Source organism: Corapipo altera, unplaced genomic scaffold, assembly GCF_003945725.1.
Source record: "Corapipo altera isolate COAL_440 unplaced genomic scaffold, ASM394572v1 70, whole genome shotgun sequence".
In the NCBI taxonomy this organism is placed as follows: domain Eukaryota; kingdom Metazoa; phylum Chordata; class Aves; order Passeriformes; family Pipridae; genus Corapipo; species Corapipo altera.
In genome coordinates this window covers 2,812,472-2,837,014 of record NW_020884911.1, presented here as the reverse complement: position 1 = coordinate 2,837,014, position 24,543 = coordinate 2,812,472, and the positions used below count along the sequence as shown (strand labels likewise).

General features: G+C 43.9%; 1 long non-coding RNA gene across 1 annotated transcript in view; it reads left to right on the top strand.

Moving 5' to 3' along the window:
* The first annotated feature begins 280 nt into the window (after positions 1–280).
* The window catches only part of LOC113952075, a 155,126-nt gene continuing 130,863 nt past the window's right edge, over positions 281–24,543 (top strand). Inside the window, exons 1-2 of the long non-coding RNA XR_003529370.1 lie at positions 281–345; positions 8,688–8,848. This is a non-coding gene — a long non-coding RNA (uncharacterized LOC113952075). The remainder of the gene's footprint in view (positions 346–8,687; positions 8,849–24,543) is intronic.

The following is a 24,543-nucleotide window of genomic DNA, read 5'->3' as shown; positions in this document are numbered from 1 at the left end:
TGCTCTAGGCCCGTGAAAATCTCTGCTTTAAAACCTGAGCGATGTCCAAGCTGCTGTTACACAGTGTATTCAGGATAACCTGTAACGTACGGCACTTTTTGTTTCTTGGTCTTGTTGGAGGATATGTAGGGGTTGCAGAGGCAAGGAGGTGGTAGCTGCTCTCTCCAGCCCTCCTGCCACTTGCATACCAAGAAAAAGCTGTATTTTTAAAAATCTCACTAATTAACACTCATTTTTAATACATCATTAACTTCCTATCACATGTCTGTCCTGCTCTCTCAGTCCAGAGGAGTTCTGCGGCTGGATTCTGACCACGGACTTCTTCGTCCCTACTTGCAGAGAAGAGTGAGTGGCTCTTGATTAGTTTAGGCCCACCATTACCATAGTAACCAGCCCTGATTGGCAGGGCTCTGAATTAATATGCACACTTAGGAGAAGTGGATGGGGGTCCTGCCAGGCGTGCCCGTGCCAGCACACATGGGGTAGTGCTGCCACTGCCGGCCCTGCTCATCCCAGGCTGCGGCTCCAGCATCCCACCTATCAAATCCCCGCTTCCCGCGTTGTTACGAGTCAGGTTTAATTAAAAGCAGGAACTAGCAAAGTGTGGCTGGGATTTAAAATTATATGCTGTTAGTTATTAACTGCTACAAATTAGGTAGATGTTGTTTCAAGGAGAGCAATTTCCACAGACGGCGCTGGTAAAGCAAGTTGGCGTGGGGGACCGCACAACTTTCCAAAGCAGGGATTGCCAGCTTTCTCAGAAAAGAGCTTTTTTGGCCACTTCTTGGGTTTTATGCATGACTGAGATTTAGCATTGTTCATGCTTGCTTGCAGCAATGATACTTCCCTGTCTATGAAAACTCATTTTTCATTTTAACAATAATTCACGGGCAGGAAAAAACACGTCCCGGTTTCTCTGCTGAGCCAAACGCCGAAACAGAATATTGGGCCAAATTGTGCTCTGATTTTGCAACTTTAAAATATGCCTTTGCAAGTTAGTGCTGAATTTAGTTCATTCCCCTCAGGCATTTTCCATGCAATAAAAATTGTGTTTCTTTTTTTTTTTTTCCCCCCCTTTTTTTTTTTTTTCTGTCATTTGGGGAAAAGGAAAATTCAAACGAAAGAATGAAGTCAATTGTTAGATTAAAATTATCTGAACTCTTGTTGTTAGAGGAAAACCATAAGGAAGGATCATCTTGCCTGGAAATCTGAATTATCAGCGTGACTAAAGCTGCTGATACAGAATGAGGCATTTTTAGTTGTGGCAGCCAGTCATAAAAAAAACCCAGAGAAAAATAAAACTTCGAGACTTCAATCCTTCTGTTCGGCAGTTTAAAGGGAGAAACCAGTGAGCTGGTCTGAAGATTTTCCTTCCCCACTACTTTTGCTGCTTCCACAACCCTGCAGGGGAGAAGCAAACAGTCTTTGAGCTGTAATAGGTGTAAAACTAGGCAAATTCAACAAAGTTTTAGTGAGCGAGAGCAGCGTTCACAACATTTTATTTGGCACTCCCTTTATAGGTACTCAGACGGGGAGACTGGGAGTGTGACACACAGAGACAGATTGCTCTGGGCTGGAGAATGGGGAATTTAAGGTACCATGCATAACACGACTTTTACTGGGCTAAAAAATGCAGAGTGCAAACCATGGTCTTTGGCACAAAAGAAAAAGAAAGAAAAAACTCCTCAGTACCAAAATCTTTATGTTAATCTGGTAAAAACTATTACAATATCTATCATTGCTAGCTTTTTAAAAGCCAATCAGGCTGAAGGCCACAACCTCCACGTATCTTGAGTAGATAAATCAAATTGTATTCCAAAGTTAACTGCTAAATGGCCTGTATGGGTGTGTAGGTGTATGTTTGAGTGTGTATAAGTATGTATAGGCATGTGTACGCTTTTTTGTGAGTGTGAGAAACAAAGTAGTTAGCAAGGGAATGTAAAAGCTTGTTGATATGTGGCAAAGGAACAGAAATTAAAGAGGCTGGAGGGGAAACAAGCAGCTTCAGCTGTACTGACGCCAGTAACTTTTCACGGGGGTGAGTCAAAGCATCAGGATGTCAGACCCTCGTCCTGCCCTTTTGAACTTACTTGTATAGATCACGATGAAATAGAGAAGTGAGAGAAAGATACTCCTGTCCCCGGTGGGGGGGAGAGGAAACCGGCCACTCATGCAAATGTTTCAGATGAGAAGCTGAACACACGCCCTGCCCACATCCGCAGGGACAGCCACGACAAGCAACACCAATATGTTTGGGAGGCAGAAACAGGTACAAAGTAACAAGTACATGAAGGAGAAGTGGGGCTTCCTCATGCCCACTCTTGTGAAGTGGAAAATAGTAATTCAGCCATTACTTGCAAATGCATTAAGTGCAATGGTGGTGCTCCTAAACGTGGGTTATAGGAGGTGCAGGAGGAAAAAGCTCCTCCTAGGACGGGGGAGCATCCTGACCAGGCTGGGGCTCAGCTGTCCCCAGGCACAGGCAGCAGCTTGGTGGGTCGTGTTCTGGCTCTGGGCACATGGATGGTGTCTCTGCCTGCAAGAACCAACGGTGTCACATCCCTGCTGCCACCGGGGCAGTTTACGCTGCATTGGCACCAGTTGCCCTGTGGAGATGTTTGTGCTTGGAGTGTTTTGTCCCTGAGAGCTGGCCCTGAACGTCCCCTCCATGCTGGGACGTGACGTGTCAGCAGACCTGCTGCTGAGACTGCTAGCCCTGCTTTTGATCTGGCCACGGGGCTTTCCACCGGGCCCCGCATTGCAGGTGTCGGATGTGGAGTGGCCACCACACGCCCCAGTAGCTCTGCAGATGTTTTTGGTGTCTGTCTGCTACTCAAATGGCAGTGGTCGAGGTCCCACCGGGCTCAGGAGACTCTGTGCCTTAACGCTGTGTGGCATCTCATGGCCTTTGGTTTGTTTTCTGAAAGCAAAATGAGAAGTGAGAGGTGGCTGGCACACTCACGGACCTTTCATGAAAAGGTGGCCCCCAGCTTGGTCTCTGGGACAAAGAAACAGAGTAATTTGCAAAACTTAAATTCTCCACCGTGGTAGCACAGGCTGCCTTTCACTCATCTAAAGAAACAAAGGTAGCAAGTAATGCGCAAAGTTGAATGATACCCAAGTGTATTTTGCTGTCTTTGGTTAAAACAAGCCACCTCTGAAATCAGATTTCTGCTGAGGTCAAGAGATGCTGCTTCTCACCTGCTCTTTCTGCTTGATTTCTTGCCCCAGTACCTCAAGGTCCCAGCTGAGACACGAGTCCCACCATGGCAGGAACTGTGCACACCCCATTGAAGAAAAACATTTGCTGTCTCACAGAGATTCAGATTTAAATAGACAATGGTGGAGGGGAAAAAGGAAGTAAAGTGACTCAGGGTTGCTGGGCTGGCAGGTGGCAGATGTGGGACTAGACTCTCCCTCTTCTGCTGTTCTGGTGGCCTCAGGATAAAGCCATAGTGCTCTGTCCTGATGTGCTGAGTGTGTGACCTCCTGGTTTGTGTGGACTTCATGATGGCATTAAGCACAGAGAAGAATTGGGGGTTTTATGCATGTGTGCATGGTCAGTGTTGTTCTCAATATTACAATGAGTTATCATTGATTAGAAGTTCAGCTGCATTGAGCTGGCATGGATTGAAAAGCTGGAGACACCTGTATTTCCAGAAAATGCCTGTATTTCCAGACAGCATCACTGCTGCTCCATGGAGCAGTGGAGGAGATATTTTACATGAGTGGATGTGTTATTTAAAAATGTGAAGACCTCTCGTGTTACATGGAGAGGCATGTTTTCAAACAGGGAAACAAGCACAAAATATTCTCTGAAAGTCCCTGGAAGTATGAGTGTCATTAGTATCTCTGCAAAAGTTGCCCTGTCTGCGCTCCTCTCACAGTGCTTTGGTGACAATTTGTGAGTGACACTTCAAGGCTGATTTTAGCAACCCTGATTCTGCCTGCGCTTCCCAGACCTTATTACCCATGCCTCAGTTGTCCAGAATTTGCTGTTATTTCAAAAAACTGTGTGTCCCAAGGAAAAGTCCTCCTCAGTTCTGTGGGTTAGCCCAGAGTTTGATCATCTGCATCTTTTTTTTTAAGTGGCTCCAACAGTTTAGATAGTTTGGGGACTTGTAAAACAGTGAGGGATGGTTGCCCTTTCATGCACTTTAAATTTTCACCCATGCACGTACTGGCACTGGCGTTTTTTCTTTACTGTGAGTAGTTCAAAGGGAGCATTGGTCTGAGTTTCCCTGATGGTAAATATTGCATAGCCATAGCTGCTTTTACCCTTAGCAGCACAGAACATTTTCTGCATTATTTTGTTTTATATTCAGCATTTCTTTTCCAGCAGCATTTTGGTAATTTGGGTCCCAAGCCTCACTTTTAACATATTTTAACACTACTAGGTTGCATAACCTTCTGGAATTAAAATGCAGTGGGCACGTTACAACTGTTTAGTTTGTTACAAAACCCCTTCATGATCCTCATTGCTTCCCAGATCTTTTGGGAAAGTTCCTGAACCACAGGTGTAAGTATTTTGGTGAAACTCCATCACACAGGTCGGTGTTCACCCAAACCTCTGCTGCTGCTGGGGATGATGGACAACAAAGTAAAATACTACATTCAAATGCTGAGAGGTAGAAATGTCCTTTCGGGAAGAAATATTCAAACCAGGTGCACTGCAAACACAAGGAAAAGTGGAGTGGGGCAGGAGTCAGGGAGCAGCAGCCTGTCCCTTGCAAGAGAAAGCAGCAAATAACGAGTTGGTTATAGGAGAGATAAAAGAAAAGCTGACCTCTGCGATAAGCATGGAGGTGGTGGAACGGTGAAGCAAGGAGGCAATTATCGCAACTCTCCGGGATGAAGTGGGTACAAGAGCTAACGTGGCTGAGCAGTGAATTTCAGCAGCAGCAGAAAAAAAAAAAATGGATCGTGCACAGCTGCAGGGGTTACTGCTGGAGACTGTATCAGAAGGAAGAAAAATGGATATTGCCTGCAGAGGGACTCGGCACTTTATTGGGCTTCCAGGAGAAGTCGGCTCCAGCGTACGCAGGAATTTCTGAGGAGATGATTTTCCGGCTACTTTAGATTCACTGCAAACAGGTTTCAAGTGATAAAATTCTTTGGGGGATATGGGTTATAATGAATGATCCGTTTTAGAAGAGGAAACAAATAGTGGGATGTTGCAATGTTTTAGCAGTGAGAAAGCCATTGTTTCCAGATTTGTATTAATGATATGGAGTAGAAGGAGAATGGTGAGATGACAGCGTTTGTAAATGAGGGAAGTGATCAAAGATCAGCGGTAGTCCCAGGAGGAAGGGTGAGAGCAGTTGGAAAATACTAAATTTCAGCTCCAATTCTCACATATCCCTTAGGATATTTTATAAATTTATTTTTTCCCCGAAGAGTTTGCTGGGCACCTCAGCTGGAGACAGTGCATTAAGCCTCCATACCTCTGTTATTTGGCCAGCAGTTAATGCAGCTTCAGCTGCTAATATGGATGAGCCTGGAGTCAGGAGAGCCTGAGACCTGTGAGCGACGGCCACCTGACATTATTCCAAGATTCCCATCACGAGCACAGCTCTCGCCACGTAAACGAGCCTGGATATTACTCACAACTTGTAAGAACAAAGTATAGTATTTGAACTGCGTTTTCCAAACACAGCCACAGGTACTGTGCTTTGAAAGGAAAAATTTCCTGTCAGGAGGCATTTATATGAAGCATCAGGAAAAAAAAATTATCTGCTCTGGAGATATAGATCTGTAGGCAAAAAGATGCTAAGTAGGAAATCCCAAAACACACAAAAAATTATGTTGCTCAACTAACATAATATTTCTTGTATGATAATAATTATAAACAGACGCACCATTTGATGGTTTACAGATTTGTTTCTCTTCTTTACTTAGTTCAGCTAAAATTTGCAAAGTATTTCCCTTCATTTGTGGAATAATTGACTTGTTCTTATGACATCCCCAGGCTTATGATCCAAAGCTGAGTGTGATCTTTCAGTCGAAGCCGGATGTCTCTGTGAAACAAGCACTGGGACTTCATCGCATCTTACTGGGTTTGGTACAAAAATTACTGTTGGATGCAATCACCTGGGCTGTGCAGAAAATGATGCCAGATGAGTGGAGGGATGACTTGCACCCATTACATGCACTGAAACAAGAAACCCGGTGGCTCTCCCCTTTACACAGTGTCCGTAGGGATGCCAAAACCAGAAGTTTTGGAGATACAAATGTTTCAAAGAACTGCATGTCAGGGAACAGCATGAGAAGGCATTCTGTTCCCAGAGCTGTGAAGGTCAAAACCCAGAAATTTTGAAGAGACAAATGTTTTCAAGAACTGCATGTCAAGGAACAGCACAAGAAGTCTTTCCATTTCCAAAGCTGCACAGGCTCTTTGGAGAGACCTACTCTGCTGTGACTATTGGTCAGGATCCCCACACTTCCTTTCCTTCACCTGCTCCAACCACCACCCCATCTTCTCCATTTAAAGATAATTTCTGCTGTTGATGTGTTCTTTAGGTGAATTTGCTGACTTGTTTTGCCAGGCTGTTTGATGCAGTGGGATGCCTTGGCACAACATCAGCTTTGCCACAGCTGGGCTTTGCCACTGGGTTCCTCCCCAAGCAAAGCCCTTGTGTGTTCTTTGTCAGCCCTAACACCTGTGATGCTTTCCTCTAGTTCAGGTGAGGATGCACACGTGCTCCCAACTCTCTGTCCTCTCCATCAGCCCTTCCGTGTTCTCCTTGCAAGAGCATGGACCCGGAAGAAGGCTCTCTGGTACCATGGAGTGAGCAACCTGTCTCACCTCTGAAGGCACAGGTAGCTACCACACTTCTCAGGAGTTCATGTGACACAAAATACCTGTCTATGTATACAAACTGAGCCACCTTCTGCCTGTAGTTGCAGTCCTTGTCAAACATTGTTTCAAGCGTTATCCTTGGCAATGCTGTCTCGTTCAGCTCAGTCTCTTCTCCCCAGTGACCATGCACTGTGGTTCCCATCTTTATCGGAATGGGCAGCTTTGTACTTAAAACCTGCCTTTGTTTTTGCTGCTTTGCTTTTTGTTGGGCATTTTCTGGTGGGGAAATTGTTTTCCCCTTGGACCACGCTCTTTCATGCTGCCAGTTTGGTCTGTGCCTCCTCACTGTCTGGTTTTCCCAAGGAGCTGGTCCCTCTTGTGTGTTTCGAAAATTTGCAAAATATATTCACTGGGAATGAGATACTAAGATATTAAATAGAGTTAGAAGAGGAGATGTTAGTGGCATAATCCCTTTTATTATATTCCCTACAGATCTTAAGTATAAATATTTCCAGTGTTGTACAAGTGCTACCTTAGATCATTCGATCACTCTCTATAGGATGCAGCTCACTCAACAGCAAAGCTTTGTCCTGTTTCCAACCTCTCCTCAACAGGCAATACAGGATTGATCCATCGTATTCTCTGTTTTCTCTTGTGCTTCCATTTTCCATCCTTCTTGGCCTTGTACTTTTTCCCCAGCGGGGCAACTGGTAAGCAACCAGTATCTCACTGTGATTATTTGACTCCATTAATTTAGTCTTTACCTGTAATCAGGTGCAAATCCAGCCACTTGCAGAGTGTCAAGAGCTTTTTTTTGCATGGGTGACACACCATGGATGACTGGGGCCAGGCTCCCTTGGACATCTTGTCTGGTTCTGTCAGCAGAGTTACACCAGGGAAAGGTTTGGCACATGCTGTAAAAACTAAACCTTGACCCAACCATGAGCAAATGAGAGCAAGACAGCTGTTTGAAATGCCTGATGGTGAATTCAGATTAAACCATTTCAATATTGACTGAAATACTTAGTTTTATGAGCACTGGCTACTATGAACGTATTTTCCTCTCAGTTACAAGCGGTGGGATTACTCAGCTCAGAGGTCACTTAAGTGGACTCTCCCTCCTTAGCTCCTCTCTGAGGACAGGGCTGGGAGAAAGGGTGATCCTTCACATGGGTCATCATCCCTGTGTCCTCATGCCTCTGCCCTTGAACACCAGGGAAAGATGAATCAGATTGCAACTGGCTGGTGATCTGGTTTTCAACCCAGTGGTTCTGGCCGGAGGATGTTGGACTGTGTGGCCAGAAGCCAGTTAGCTGCCAGCAAAGTATTTGCACGATAACACATGTAACATCTTTTGGCTGACAAACTGCATTATATGTCTGTCCCTGTGCCCAGGAGAAAGCAGAGCATTGCTTCAATTCACTATGTTACATATATCTCTCTATCTATATAGATCTCTCTCTCTCTATATATATATCTGTATCCAAAAATGTAAACTCCTTGTGGTGGTGATGTTTTCCAAGCTATTGTCCAAGACAAAGCCAATGCCCCTGGGATCTGTCTTGAGAAGGGGAAGGCACTCCGTCTCAACTACTGCTGCCTGATCAACTTGCTGACACCAGAGTCCCTAAAAAATTGGCTTAGCAGCGGGCAATATCCGAGCCAAAAACTGGCAGATCAGCAGCTGCTGGAAGCAGACACTCCTTCGCAAGTTCTGGTCCTCTCTGGTGTCACCCAAGCTGCTTTCCTGACTTTGTAGCAACGGCTTTTTGTTAATTAGGTCACGCGTGGCCCTGTGTGCGAAGTGCTACATGCTCCAGCAGGAACAGTGTTTTGTGCCGGTGTGTCTTTTCACTCTGTTAAGTCTCGCATTTTCTTTGCTCTCCAGGTTATGCTGACACGGAAGGAGGGACTTGGAGAGGGGAGATTAACCTTTCGCTGGCCACGATTCGTTCCCTCTTATCGTGGAGGATTCGGCAACCCACCCCCCTCCCACCCAGCCTATCTGTCTGAATTGCTGAAAGCATAATGCTCCCATATGAGAGATAAGTAAGTGAGCTCTCTTTCTTTTCCGTAGGGATGAACTATAGTGTATGCAGATTATTAGGGGAAGAAAATAATATCAGAGAAAGGTGGCTTTCTTAAAAGGCATCGGTAGCATTAGTGTCATGTGTGAAGCACCCATTTGTGACAACTGTACAGACCTTTCAATGGAAAATTGTGCTGTGCTACCTTTTAAAGTATGAAATGCTAATTTTGGATTTGCAGTTTTTGAACTGGAGGGCTGCATTTTGCATGGAATTTTGTTTAATTTCCCAGTGAAAAAAGGCATTTGAAACACAACTGCCTACAGCCAACTGTCAACAAAAATCAACTGTAATAACACGCGGCCTGTCACTGATTTATGTGGTGATGTGGTAATCTTCTCAATTTAGCTGGATATTTCTTCTTCATACCAAATAGCTGAAAGTCTTGCTAGACATTTATGAATATCGGGAGGTACTATTAGGATGATAATGGGGCAAGATTAAAGAGGTGTTCACTAGTTCAAAGTGCCAGTTAAAGAGACAGCGAATCGAGAGGTGTAGATATATATGGCCCATTGGTATAAGTGAACTTTATATTCTCAGAGTTGCTTAAGATTTGGGAGACGGCATATTGAGATCCATCTGCCATGAGAGCATCTTTCTAAAGGGAGACTGGGGGAAGCAGCTCCACACATTTCCCCCCCCCAGCCCCTAAAAAATATGCTTTTCTTTAGCAGGGGGTGAGTTGAAAATCTTAGGTATCGAAACTGAAGCAAACGATTTATGGGTGATGCTTTGGCAAGCAGGGTGCTGGGAATTTTCCCACCTTTTCTCCGAAGGTTTGAGCCTTAGACATGGTCATTTTGCAGCAGGCTGTGTCTCAGCCAGGACTGAAGAGTGAGATACCACGCTCTGCATATTACAGCTAAGAAAAGTAATTGGCCTCTCATAAAGCGCTAGAACTAATGCAGACAAAACGATACTGCAAGACTTGAGCTGCAAATAAAGAGACAAGTTTGTGTTTTACAAAAATGTATAATTTACCAGGCATTTCATTATGCTGTATAAAAAGGCAAAAATGATAATTGAAAATAAATGCGGCTGCCTAGCTACAGTATATGCTGCCAGCGTTACTGGAAATAGAAGTGCTTTCTTGCTGAAGAGAGTTAAAATTTTCATACAACTTCTGTCTGCAGACTTGTGTAATGTATCTTGTTAAATTTGTTTCAGTTTGGGTATTTGTTAGAGAGAAGCAGGCAAAATGTGAGGCTCTGTCTGTGTATTTATATATCAAGGGGGTTGTACAATTCTATTAATTATTAGCAGCATCTTCTGCAGATGCACACATCTGTGGGCTCTGAGAGAGGATTCATGTTGCTGAGTTTGTTTCAGAGTAGGCAAAGCACATTGGTTGCCTTCAAGGTTGCCAAAGATATTTCATTGCAAGCTCTTGTCTTACAGGGAATGTGGTTACAAATGTAAATATACCAAAGTAACTTCGTTAGGTCATTTTTCCCCTGAAGCAAAGGGAACCTTGAACTGCCATTTTATTTTGGCAGCATACGAAGATGGGGCTACTTGGGCATGCTGAGAATTACTGGAGGGGGGGGAAGACAGGTCTGGGAATTGTCATTGCTTCTACTCTGACAGCTTCTTTCAAGAGGAAGTTGCCACAAACACGGTGTCCATCTGTGTCCTAATGCAGCAGTCCTGGTGCTTTGCATACCCAACATGGGAAAACCTCTCCCGAGGGAGTTTTGGGGAAAAAGCCCTCTCCTGAATTAAGATTTTTTTCCTCCAAGCTCTTCAATTTCTCAGCAGAGAGAGCTGCAAATGGCTCCAGGTTCACTTCACAGTGTGTGCTCGTGCCCTGCAGCAGCAAAGGGCTGGGCAGGTCACCCAAGGTACGAGTGAAACTACTGAGTTTCCATTAGCTGTGGGATTAAGCTGAAAGAGAAAAAGTAAGAGGCCTTCCCTTTACTGAAGGAGGCTTGACATCACCCAGGTGGCTTTAGAGATCAGGGAGGTGGGGTGAGAGAAACAGCAAATGAAATGGGTTGCTGTTGGGATTCCCATTCCCCAGTTCCCCCACCAGGATGGCAACACAGTGGGGCAGAGTACTGGGAAATGAACTATTCAGAAGAAGGGTCATACTTTCACATATTTGTTTAGATACATTGTTTAAAATTATCATTTTTCCTTCTTTCTTTCCATTTGGGCTCTTTTTTATCTATAGGCTCGGCTGGGCCGCATTGTTCAGACAGTCGTGGTTGTGTTTGGATGGGTCAGGCCCTGTGAATTCACTTGGCCTTGAAGCAAAAAACTCATCACGAATAATGAAAGAAAGGAAAATAATGCCCGAGACAGAATGACTTCAAAAATGATTAATATCTATTCTTTCCCTCATAATTTGCCTCCAGACTTTTCTCTTTTCAAAATAGCTTGCCATTAGCAGTTGAACTTTCAATAGTCGGTACTTTGATGGAACTAGTGCTCTGAAGCCAAAGGGAACATTATTATTATTATGATTATTATTATTATTATTTTATGAAACTAAGGTTTGTTTTGAGAAGTTCAAAGCCCTAGATGAATATGGAAAGGACCAAGTCCTGCCCTCAGCCACATCCAGCTTGTTCAAATTGGCCGCTTGAAACACAGCAATGTTTGCCAGAGAGATACTGAAATTCTTGAGACTGTAGATGTGTAAACACCAGCATCAGTTCCCATCCAATAACCACTGACAGAAGAACTGGTCCTGTGCAGAGCAGCACCGAGGGGATTTGCAATTATGAAGGAATGGGATATATCAGGGATGCAACTGACTGCCACTAAGTAGCTCAGCAACTCTCAGGGGCCTCCACTCAGGCTCCCAACGCCTCGTCTCAGGCAGGAGATTTTCTTTCTTCAAAGGCTTTTATTAAAAACCAGTTCAGGTAAATGCTGACAATAAGCAAGCAAACCTGTTGAGCTCCGAGTCCACAACTTGCCAGGCAACAGGATGCTTCTCCGTGACATTTAGGAGAGCTAACAGCTGAAGAAAATATTGCATGTTTTACCCTTTCTACTTAAAATAACACCAAAAAAAAGTGCTGCTCTTGCAATTACATTTAGGGCCATTTTCAGCAGGCTGTCTCCACCTCTGTCCCTGGAATCTTCCAGCTACCTCCTGTTAAAGGAAATTTTTTCATTAGTGCCCTAGCCAGGACTTTTACCTAGAGCAGCTTTATCTACCCCAGAAGGAGATCTACACCAGAAATTAGGGTCAGCTGAGTCAGGGCTCCTGGCAGGTGTGGAGTTATTACAGCCAATGAGCTAAAGGGAGTTAATTAATGTATCCCAAACACCTGTGGAGCTGTTTCCACCATAGTTTGAGCTTCAGTTTGCTCCTGGTGCAGGCAGCTTTACTGTGTGCTGCTCCACATTCCCTCAGAGCAGCTCCATCCAGCCACATGGATCTCCTTGTCCTGGGCCATCCTGAGCTTCATGTAAGTCTTTCTATTATTCTTAAAGTCTTACAGCATTGCAGTGTGGCAGAGCTTCAGGGGTTTTTGAGGTGATAAACAGAGAAAGTTTGATGATTGTTGGGCCTGAAGTTGCTCCTTTCTATGGCAGTTGCAAGGGGGAGTAGCTTCTTGATGTGAAAAATGATGATTTTGTCTTTCTCTGGTGAGATCTTGATTATTTTTCCTTTAATTTTCTTTTAAGCCCTCCTCTCTCTGTATTTATCCCCCATTCCATAATTCTGCTTTGTTGGCATGTTTAACCTTTAGACACCTGTGTACATGTATTGCCTCTCTTGTGAGCATTTGCCCTAGCTGATCATCTGGAGAGAGCAGCAAGATTTTATGGGAATTGGTACTTCTTAAGTCAGACTTCTTTGATTTTCTGTCAAAATAGCGGATGATGATTTTGTTTGTAATGGTCAGGTGTGCCAGTTCTGTGAGCATTATGGTCTTTGCAGTACATGAAGTCAGAATTGTTACAGGCTTTAGTCAGGCATTGCTCCTGTTGAGTCTGCGGATTTTACCCCGTGGTTAAAACGGGGATTGCCCCAAGCTTCCACTTCATCCTTTCCCTGGTCTCCGAGGAGGGTTGGGAGAACAAAAGGTGCATCTTTATTTTTCACTGCAAGAGTTTCAGAGAACCTCGTCAGTGTTAACAAGGCACAGCTGGCCCTCGTTTAAACCCTCAGGGGTAAAGGGTGGCAGTGAAGTCCCGAGAAGCTACCAGAACCTTCCAGGCCCTTCCAATCAGGCTCTGGATTAATTAATCATCTCTACCTGTGCTAGAGGTGGAAGACAGCCTTTCAGTGTCTGCCAGGGGATAAAGCTCCTTTTGCTGCCCACTGAAAGCATGGCAACCTCAGCTTAAATGGCTTGAACCTGTGTCAGGTGCTCCATTTTGGGGACTTTAAGGCTCAGGGGAGAAAGGCTTATGTGGCAAACTCCACCGATTTCAGGGGTGGAGCAGGCTGGGTTTTAAGACATAAAAATGCACTTGTGTATTACCTGCAGAGATAATTGAATGTATAGGCCTGTTCCCAATAGGTACACCTGTGCTGCCTCCCTGGCATGCATAAGTATTCCCTGCATGCCTGTGTGTTCTCTGCAAGCTACACTACACATTAATAAGACAATCCATATATTGCATTAGGACATATCGTATGCAGACAATGCTCCAGGTACTGATTTTTTTTTTTTTTTGTGTAAATCCTGAAATATGGCTGATATGGTCCACTGCAAAATGAACCTATATTGGAAATGGCAAAATTGTAATGTAAAATATACTGGGGTCAGTGGGGTGTGATGTTTTTTGCATACATTTTTTCTCCCTTGACCCATGCCATTCTCCTGCATATCGGGGGAAAAAAAGCTTCATCTCGCACAGAAATGTGATGTCCTTTACTGCCAGAGGCTGTTGCTGTTTTAAATGAGGAAAAAGCACAATGCATGAAGAAGGAAAATTAAAGCATATTCATTTTGGAAATTAGATACGGTGTCAGGAGACTCTCTGGAAATAGCAGGGTTTGAATGGAGCACCAGACTACAAGACAGTTCACTGAACTTTTGACCACTATTTATACTATGGGAGCTTTTGAAATGGGAAGACAGCGAAGTATTTTATAGCTGTTTAATAGTGGATTGTGGTTTTTACTAGACATTTATCTTCCCTCTGAGTGTATATAAGATAAGTAAACATTATGTGGTGTAATTGCGTTATGTTGGGAGCGCTTTAATTTAGGGTTGGTTTATGTTCCCTGTTTGTGGTACGTCTCATCCCCAGCAGCAGAGCCGCCCACTGCTGGGAGGGGGTGCAGTTACCACCTGAATGCCTGACTCCATCCCAGGATCTAACGTGCAACTGAGGCCGCTCCTGGGATCTAAGGGATGCTTTTGCTGTTTGTGTTGGGCAAAAATTTAAGTCTAAGGCAGTAGTGGCTGTGGCCCTGGACTGTTTGGGAAGCTCAAGTAACTTCTAGCTCTGGGCCTGAGTTAATTTCTCTCGTGCTTCTGTGGGGGTGAAACTCATTTTAACTCCTGTATGGCTTCTGTCCCTCTTTAGCATTCCAAGTACACCAAGCAATATACTCTTCCAGGGTTGGCAGCGGTCTCATTACAATTGTAATGATGCATCACCAGGCAGACATGCATGAATGGAACACTGTTTGCAAAACCAAAAATGTGTTTGGGGTATTTTTAGGTCCTATTAACTTGGCCTGTTGTTCAGGGAAGTAACATGGAAAGATCAGAATTTTGGTGTAATCTGAGAAAGTGTGATCTCGGTGTAGTCGAGACTCTTTTTCCCTTCTCCCTTTTCTTTCCATCTACATAAATTTAGCTTCAGGTGGCGTGGGGAATGTTGCACCATGGCTCTGGATCTTACAGGGACCAATCATCAGAGAGGGAAGTACTCTGGAGAAGGAGCTGCCACCGTCAAACCAACTATCTTCTGTAGCTGAGGACTCAAATGGAGTCGTGCTGTACTGTAATAGATGCACATGGTGCTATTTTCCTTTTCTTATTCCTCTTGGAGACAATTATAAAATGGATCTGTTATTGCTTAATACTGAGAAGCAAACCATAAAGCCTTTTTTCCTTTTTTAATATGATATTAGGGAAAGTCTAAGCTGATGGGCACCTGTTGTGTAGTCCCTTTGTCTTTTGTCAGTTAACCTTTCATATAGTTTAGCCTATGTGGGAAAGAAAAAAAGAAATTTTCCTTCTGCCATGGAAGATGCTTTTCTTCCTTGGACCAGAAGCTCCTCTCCTATCACTAGCCAGTAACAACCCTTCTGTTCATCCTTATGTCAAAGCCACACTACTGAGCTAATAGAGATCGCTGACAATTAGAGATGAGCTGAAATGATTTGGCAAACTCCGGGTGCTTGTGAACCTGAGGGTGTTCTCGGATCCCTTGGAGCCTGCCGGGTGCATTGCCAGCCGTGTGCTTCCCACGTCCCCCGTCCTAATGGGGAGAGCAGTTGGGACGTGGAGTCCAGCTGGGCCCGGAGGTTGGAGGAGAAGGAGAGGGGGAGTCTATCAAGATACATCTCCTCCCCACTGAGAGATGCATCTCTTCCCTGCTTCCCTTCTTGGCTGCTCTCTGTTGCTTCTTCTTGCCAAGATGTCCCAGGCACTGTCAGGTTTCTTCTCCCTGTGGGAGATGGATGTGACAAGATCCCAGGAGGGCTCTCTGTCTTTTGCCTGTGAGTAGCTAGATGGGCCATAGCTGGAGAGACAGTGTCACTGGAACAGACAAGAGACAGAACATAGGATAATGTTTTAAAAGGAATGTGAATTCCCTATCAGTGTACACATCCTCAGCTGTTTGGCTTGTTGCCTCCTTTTCGTAATGGTTATTCATTTTACTTTATTTTTCTCTAGACTCCTGAAGTATTTCTTTCTGGTTGCTTTCCAGTCACCCAAGACAATATCATTAAATATCACGAGATCCTATTTGTGCTAAAACTTTATAGGACAAGTAGTAATTCCAGATGTTTTCCTTACTTTTTATTCAGTGTGAGACTGCTTGAATGTAACAACTCGAAGCAATACCTCAAGTAACCACTGGTAAAAAAGCAAACCTACATTAGCATACCTCAAAAAACATCTCAAAATTAAGAGTATGTCATGGGATGGTCTTTCATGGGAAAAGTGTTTGGCTGATGGCTGAGCTGTGACCAGCAGCTTGGCATCAGTAGCATAATTTCCACCTTGAAAGACTGAGTTTACCTTTTATGCTCGTTCAGTCCCGAGTAGCTATTTGTGGTAGTGTGGAGAGAAGCTGCTTCCCCAGCCTCATTAGGGAGCTGTGCTGCAGGAAAATTACTCAGGGAATTTTTTGTACATCATTTGAATCCCGTGAAACTGAAATGAAGAGGTGTATTTTCATTATTTTATTTTACTTTTTTTCAAGGCTCCAGGGCCTCTTTCACCAGAGTGTGGAAATTTGTACCTCAGCGTTCCCGTCTGCCAGTGTGTCTGATATTTGTGGAGGACTTTGGGAGTGCCTTAACCTGAAGTCCAGTAAATCTTTTAGCCTGCACCATGTCTATTGAACAGCAGTGGTAAAGTGCAACAGGTGGCCAAACCCTAGAAACTAGCAAATTTCAATTTGCATTTTGGAGGTGTATGAAATACATCTGTCTGGGCTCTAGAAACGCAGAGAAGGGACCATGCCGACAGTTAGATCTTTACCCTTCATGGCTGCACATGCTTTTCTGTAGGAAAACATAGAAAACCACACCAGAGCGAAGGCACAAAGGCGATGAAACAAAAAACCCAAATGACTTGGCCCCGTCCTTTGCATCGTAGGCCATGCGAACACATTAGACACAAATTCTTTGTGTGCGTGAAGAGATAACAGATCCACATTAATTTCAGAGCTGATTGCTGTTCTTTATTAATAGAAATGTAATGTAGTGCCAACGCCAAGTCCTGCCAGCCTTTCCTTTTTATCTTCTCTTTCAAATGTAGACAGCGTCGGAGGTCTGGTCGGAGCATCCCTGCTCCCTGTTTCTTTCGGAGCTGCTTGTTAAGCTTGAGGGACAGTAGTGGCACCTTATTGTGGCTGAGGTGACGATGTCTTGTCAGCAAACACCGTAAATATCACTTGAAAATTTTTTTTTTGAGGCTGAAAATAGTTTCCGTGGAATAATGCTAATTTAATATAGTTTCATAAATTGAAAATAATTGAATGAATGACAGTAAATCTCTGAATAACTTGCAAATTGAAGCAGTGATAAAATTTGCCAAATAATGTGTTTTCTATTAATAGTTTGCTCTGCTCTGTGTAGCTGCGGAGCCGTCTTGGTTCTCCATTTCTTTTTTGAGGAAAAGCTGGATTCTTTTTATTATTTTTGTTATTTTCTTAACACTATCCCTTTATTTTTTTCTTTCCCCTTATTCCAAGGGCCACTGTTTACTTTTGAAGCAGATGAAAGATGAATTCAGGTTACACTCTGACATTACAATGAAATTGTCAATAGAAATCAATGACTTGTCACATGATGAGTTAGGGGCTATAAGACAGCCTAACAGTGTCCCTATATCTTCAGCCTCCTTCATTGTGCTGCCCTCCTCGGGAGCCAAGCGACTGTACTGTTACAGAAGGGGGTTGTCATCGTTAAGGGGATAGTAATGGAGTTAAATAAACCTGGGAGCCAAGGTGTGGAATCCTAATATGGGTGCCAACGCTATAAAGTGACGTGTTGTCTGTAGGGCCTGGTATTTATATCTGTGTTTATTGACCCTGGAGAGGTCAAAGAGCTCACCTTGAGCTGCTGCACGTGCCCATGGAGTGGAGCAGGTTTGCACGCTCTGCCTTGAAGCACCACCATGTCAACTCTGTCCTCCCAAAGACCTCGGTGCACTTAGACACAGTTGCTTTTTAATGTTCCCTTGGGAATGGCGACAGAATTACTTAGCCTTGGGGAAGTAAGCATTGTAAACATGGTGTTAGCACCCATGGGGGCTGTATCCATCCAAACTGGGTGCTAAGGGGCTGCTGAGTGCTCCCAGGACATTCCTAATGTAGGTCTTGCATCTTAGACCATGCTTGCTGTTTACAGTCTGTTCACTTGGGGCAGCTTGGAGCTTTTTGTCCTCTCCAGCTGTGCCATGGAGCTGGGAGGATGTGGGTGTTTCCTGGCCTGACCAGGAGAGTGGATTCCCCTCCTCCAGAGGGTTGGAGCAGCCAGTTTGCTGCTGATTTGAGGGTGACACCCTCAAATCTGGCCAGATTGTAAATTATATAATTTGACTTCACACCCTTTCTGGAACAAAGTGCCTTCAGATTACACTAGTTCAGCCCCAGAAAGAGATGGTCCTATGCAGAAATTATTATTGTTATTAAATTTAAAAAACCCCAACACACCCAAAGAACACAATTCATAACAAGACACAGGAACAATTTATTCTCTCTCCATGGATTAGAGGGGTGGTACTTGGAGCAGCTTGTTAAACAGAAGTGCTTGGCCCCTGGCCTTGCACTGCTGTTTAATGATCCACTCTTCATGTGCCACCTCTCTAATCCATGGAGAGATAGGTACAAATTGTATCTATAATGTTATATTACTTAACAGTATAATGTATTATAAATCATAGAATTGCATCCCTGCCTTGTAATTGGTGAGATGTGTTGCATGAGAAATCCCCTAATTCAATATAAAGTGGTTGCTCTTATGCATAACTACCTCTCTGGATCAAACCAATTCAGCCCAGAAGTGGTGAGGGGAAAGTTAAAGCTTTTATAATTAAAAAGAAAAAAAAAAAAAAAGGAAAAATATGACTTTGCATGGCTTTATGGGCCACTCATTGGCTTTATAGGCTCCTGCCCTCCAACGGTGGTGGTTTAACAGTCCCCTGCTCTCCAGGAGCTTCTCTCTGCAGCAGGAACTGGTGTGCAGTGTGTCCTGCCTCTTCCTGGAGGGTGGCTCCCTGCACACCAGTCCATTTGCACCAGGAATTATTCTCACTTCTGGTGGTGGATCTTCCCCTCTGCCAGAGGGAAGTAAAAATGGAGGACTTGAACAGCTGTGCCCCCAACCCCTTTTCAGCGCCCGTCTCGGTGGTGTTGGAGCAGTCCTGTGGGTGAGATCCAGACTAAGATCCATATTTTATTAAACCCAATGTCTTGTCCTTCTGTAGTGACCAGAAACAACCACAACTTCAAGAAAGTATCAAAAATATCCTTATTATGTAACACTTTGTCAGCAAAAGAAGTTATTTTCCTGACTCTGATAGTAATCCACTAATGTCCTAAAGTAAGTTGAGTGATGGGCTGTCTGATTTATTCCATGAAGTTGCAACTACAGATGTGTCTGCCCCCACCCAGTAAATAACTAACCTTTCTTTAATAAATAATAAATAAACCCTGGAGCTAGTCTGGACAAACTATGCTTAATTAAAGCCTGTGGCACTAAAAGAAGTTACCTCTCTTTTCAATTAGAAAATGCACTTGTGGCAGAAAAAAAGGAAAATTTAGGAGTAAGAGTCTATTCAAGTGTGTGACAGGAGTGGGCCTTAATGAAGGTAAAGAAAAAAACACTTATTTTGGTTTTAACAAAGCTTGGCTTTGGGGTTAAGGGCTCTGGGTGATGGGTCCCTGCACCCCAGCCACAGGTGCTATCAGGGCTCCTGGCATTGACCTCACTGGACAAGATCCTGTTGGTCTTATATGGATTCCAAAAGTGCTGGAGACCAGTAGTCAGACAGGTATCCAATCTCTTCAAGCCTCTTGGAGGCAAGAAGTCTGGAAGCCCAAGACAAATAGTAATTTTTATTATTTTTTTTTTCTCTCTGCTCATTTTGGGCTAATCCATAAATATTTAGGAAATCTCATCACAGTCTTTCTGCAGTATTTCGCTGATAAGAAAAAAATCTGTTTGGCTTAAAACAAAGAAGGAAATAAACTCTTTATACCTTCTAATGACTTAAGATGGTGCAAATTTGCATTGGGGCTGGGGGGGAATGGTCAGTCTCATTTTAGGAGGAAGTGATGTAGAGTATGCTGCTGAAGCAAGGCACCTGTTCTGCCCTGGATTACTGACTCAGAAAAGTTACTTCATGTCTTTGGTACTTCATTTTAAATGGGAAAGCAAATATCCCCTCTCTCTGTGAAGGGAGGTGGAAGGTTGTTTCTCCCTAGTTTTACATAAAGCACACATCAGGTCCTACCATTTATTAGGTCTTTTGGGGAAATGGGAAAAAACTGAACTGTTTGTGTTGAAAGTTTGTTTTGCTTGGCAGATAGTAAGTAGCGAGAACCCGACAGATGATACTTTTATTTGCAAACAAGTGTTTCCTTCTGAATCTGAAACTTGCAGAGAGGCAGGCAATGCACAAAATTGATATTAGTCCCTGCAAGAGACCTAAAATCTCGATACACTGATTGCTTGTGCTTTGGCTTTTTGCTTTTGAATTTATTTTGCTGAGGTGAAAAGATGCCACCAAAACCCCTAGCGAAATTTTCCAGCCTTTTTTTTTACCAGGTAAAGCCATCAGAATAATGACAACACTTTTCAGAGCAATTAGGCAAGACTGTTTTTCACACAGGTTGTTATATTTGTTTGTGGTACCCAGGTTTCCTTCTTGCTCAAGTTGTTTTACTTTTGCTGAGTACCAGTCGTTCACAAAAGGAATGTTTTTATACATTTCCTTCTCGTCTCCTCTTCTTAGTTGGTTTTACCTGCTCTTACAAGTGAAAGCCTGGGGGTGAGGAAGAAGAAAAAAAAAAAAAAAAATTGTTATGGTTGCTCTCTGAAAGCCCCAAATAATTGTGATAAGTGGGGCAAAGTATTTTTCTCTCCCGTGCCCAGCTGCAGTCCCTCCATGCCCTCCTGAACTCCTTGGGGCACTGGATTTTCCTCCCCAAGGTGGGCAGGGGCTGGGATTCTGTGAGTGACCCTGAGCAGAAAGGGGCCTGCCTGGCAGAGTTGGGTCGTGCCGTGGGGAGCAAAGAGTGGGATGAACAGGAAAAAAAAAAGGGGGGAAAAAATGCTCCTTTCTCAGTGAGCTTTAATCAGTACTCACATCATACATTTGTAAAAACGACTGCCTAACGGGGGGAAAAAATCTATTTCTCCGGCAGCACACGCTTACTCTTAAATCAATCCAACACAGTAGGGCACTTATTTTTTCCTTCTGACTTTTCTATTTATTTGCTTTCTGTGACAACAAACTTGCTTTTTTCCTCGACTGAGTGCTTTGCCTCCCTCCTTTCTGTGGGATTATTGTGACTGGGGTATAAACACTGACTCATTTTGTGGAGTGTTTTTATATGCGTGCCTGCGTGAAAATAGGATGTAATGATTTGGGGGATTAAAGGTACGGTCAGAAACTTTTTAATATGGTATGAAATACTTGCAAGGAGCGCAGCTCTTTCTGACCCTCCAGGACCTCCATACTGAACATACAATAGCAATAAATCCTGGAGCAGATTCAGCAATTTCCCCATAGTGATGTGTCCATTGGAGTTTCAAATAACCCAGAGTGGCTTGAAACATTTGGATATTCCAGTCTGTATCCCATCTGTATGTAGAAAGTTGATGGCAGGGCAGCATTCTGAACTTTGACTCCTTGTAAAAGTTTAAATTGCTGCCCTGCTGGGCTGAGTGAATACTAATTACTTTGTCTCTTACAATACGTCCAGACTACTTATTTAAAAAAAAAAAAAAAAAAAAAATCCCTGAAGACACTGCTTTTGCATGCCAAATATATTGCACTCAACAAAACACACACAAAATAGTGGCCCTGTTTGCATACAGCCAGTGCCACTGCAAATTTAGGGTTTAGCAGCCTTTAAGAATAATTTCAGTTTTTCATGCGAAAACTGGTGATAAGGCCAAGCAGTGCTGGCTTGGGCACTGCCCACAGTGGCAGCTGCGACACACAAAAGCTGTGTGGGTTTCTCCAAGGACCTCGGAGCATGTCCCCCAAACAAAGATTGTCTCGAGACTGAATCTTGTGTATGTCTGAAACAAGCAGAGTTCCTTGCAAGCAATTGGGAGGCTTTTCTGGGCTGGTAGCAGGGCAGGCATTAAACGTACGGTCAAAATAGGGCCAAAGCTGTAACCCATGGATGTGGAGTTTGGAAGGGTGTGTATCTTCCTGGAGATGCTCAAAATCTTTGCTTCTGGACTGCCAGAGTCTAATAATTATTAACAATTCTGTAATAACAATATTAATTACCAGGGAAGCCGAAGTTCACCGGTGGCTGTTTGGCTCCTTTCAGCAATCATTAAGCACAATTAGAAGATCAGAACTGATGAGCTCCTGGCAGTGATGCTCTACGTAGGGGACACTCCTTGTGCCACTGCTGCAGAGCAAGGAGCTGTTTATGGAGTTAAGGCTGAAAACGTGGCATCAGTTTGTCCTGAAGGGAATAAAGGACAAAAAACAAAACAAAACCAAAAAAAAACCCCCAAAAAACCACCAGAACAAAACAAATTCCTGAAAAATAATGGAACTTATGAGTAGGGATGGACAAATCACCCTGGGAAGTGAGAATCTAAATGGTAGCCCCTGCCCCCCTGCTCTGCCCATGCCAGAGTTGTCACTGTGCAAGCTCACTCAAGTGCACCAAAAAGCTGCTTGTTGGCTACTTGGACTTTGCACTGGACCAAAAACCAGCACCCTAAAATTTTCCCGAGCTTTGGTGGAGCACACAGGGATTGTGGTCCTGCTTATTCTCTCATGGACCTTGAATTAACTAGAAAGTGGTGTCATGTCGTGGGGTTTTTTCCTCCTATGCAGAAAGCAAACTTGTTTATTTTCAGCCAGGATAAGCTTGTCCTGCAGCTGGGATTTATCTGTCACCCCGGGGAGTGTTGGGGATGCTAAGATTTGGGGAGGAACTGTGGGTTTCAGCCCACAATAAATACTTTTAATAGAAGACGATCTCCCAGACACTGGGCTGGGAATGCTGCGTGGCTCAGAACTAATTTCAGATGTTGTATCTGAGTCCTACTCCCTTGCAAAGGCAGCCCTGGAAATATGCTCTAACATGTACCAACTGCAGGGAGTTAAGACAAATGTGGGGAAAAGAATATTGGGATGTCCCAGGCTGGAAGGTGTTTGTACTCTGGGTGATGCTGTGGTCCCCTCAAAGACCCTTGGAAATACCCTTGCCCTGGTTTCAGACCTGTCAAGTCTTTATGTTGCCCTGTGGCCCTCCCAGGATCGTGTGAGGGGATGGGCAGGTGCACTGCTGGCCCTGCACACAGGGCCAAGGGAATATTTTGGAAATAGGTTAAATGAAAGACATTCCTAACATGCTACCCACCAAATATCTCTATGAAAAGAAATGTCTTTTATGGATGGAAGCAGCCTGCAAATAATTAATTGGGGGGGGGGGGGGGCAGAATTAAAGAATTTCATAATATTTCAGACTCAGAAAAAGTGTCACCAAATCAACAAACAGAGTATTCATTAGGAAAAATTTGCTTAATTTCAGACCAGGGATGTGTAAGTGCCGTGAGAGTTGTTCTGAGGGAATTTTCGACCCAATCAGAAATGAGAGAGGACCACAATTATTATGGGAGTCTGTTCTTCTGAGAATGGCAACCCAGTTTTGCAGACCCAAGAGGTCTGAACAATCTCAAATCAGGTCTGGCTGTACAACTGTTCCTCCCACCGCTGTCTGTGCCGAGCGAGACGTGAGGTTTCTCGTTACTGTTTTCAAAATCTGCGTGGTGTTTAACCTCTGAGACTCTCCTGAACAGAGAGGGGGGAAGCAGGTTTATTTGGGCTACCTGTGTTGAAGAAAGGTGTTAAAATCTCACCAGCGAGTCAAGCTCAACTCCAGAAAGTTGACTGACTTTGCTGAACTAGGTCTCACACGGGGCAGGGCTGTGGGATTTTGGGAGTGTTGTGTACTGAGAGGACTCGCTGCTGCTCGGGCCAGGATTCAGCTGGTCACGGATGTGCCAAGTGCACATCTGGGCATTGTGTGAAGAGCCACAATGAAAATAATTGGACCACAGGCCGCAGCTCCTCCCTGGAGGAGCTTGCGAGAGGTCACCCCGTAGCTTTTCCCGCTGGTGAGCAGTCCCAAATACCAAGCTGGCAAATGCTTTTTTGGATGCCTCCTCCTCAACAAGCAGCAGCACGAGGATGCACAGACACCGAGCAGGTCCTGATTGCTTGTCAACCAGGGCTGATTCAGTAAGGGACCCGCAGCGCAGGCAGCGGTGTGGTGGCACTGGAATTAACAACTCGGTGTTTTAGATTACTCCCTGGATTTATTACCTTCTGGGAAAAGAAGTTATTTCTAGACCCTCTGCCAACTCTCAATTTCTAGTAAATGAGAATATACTAGTTCTGGGACTTAGGATGCTTTATGAAAGGAGGGGGGGCAAAAAAAGAAATGATGAAGGGAAAATGATTTTGATCTGAGACAGAAATTCAGACAAAGGATTACCTGTGTTGTTTGAACAGACAGTGCATAAACATTACCTTATATTAGAAGGAACAGAGACTTGCAACATCCAGGAAACTACTTTATTCACAAAATAAAACTAGGCCCATTTCTGCTTATTCAAATACCACCCACAACTTTCTGGGGAAAGATCATATGCAGAGCATATTTGGAAACATTATTAGGAATGCATAAAGTACAGTATTAGTCAATTTTATATGCTCAGTTGCATGAAATCTGTGTGTTTAAAAAATATAATAATTTGCATTTCATGGCTTTTGATAACCTCAGGAGTGCACT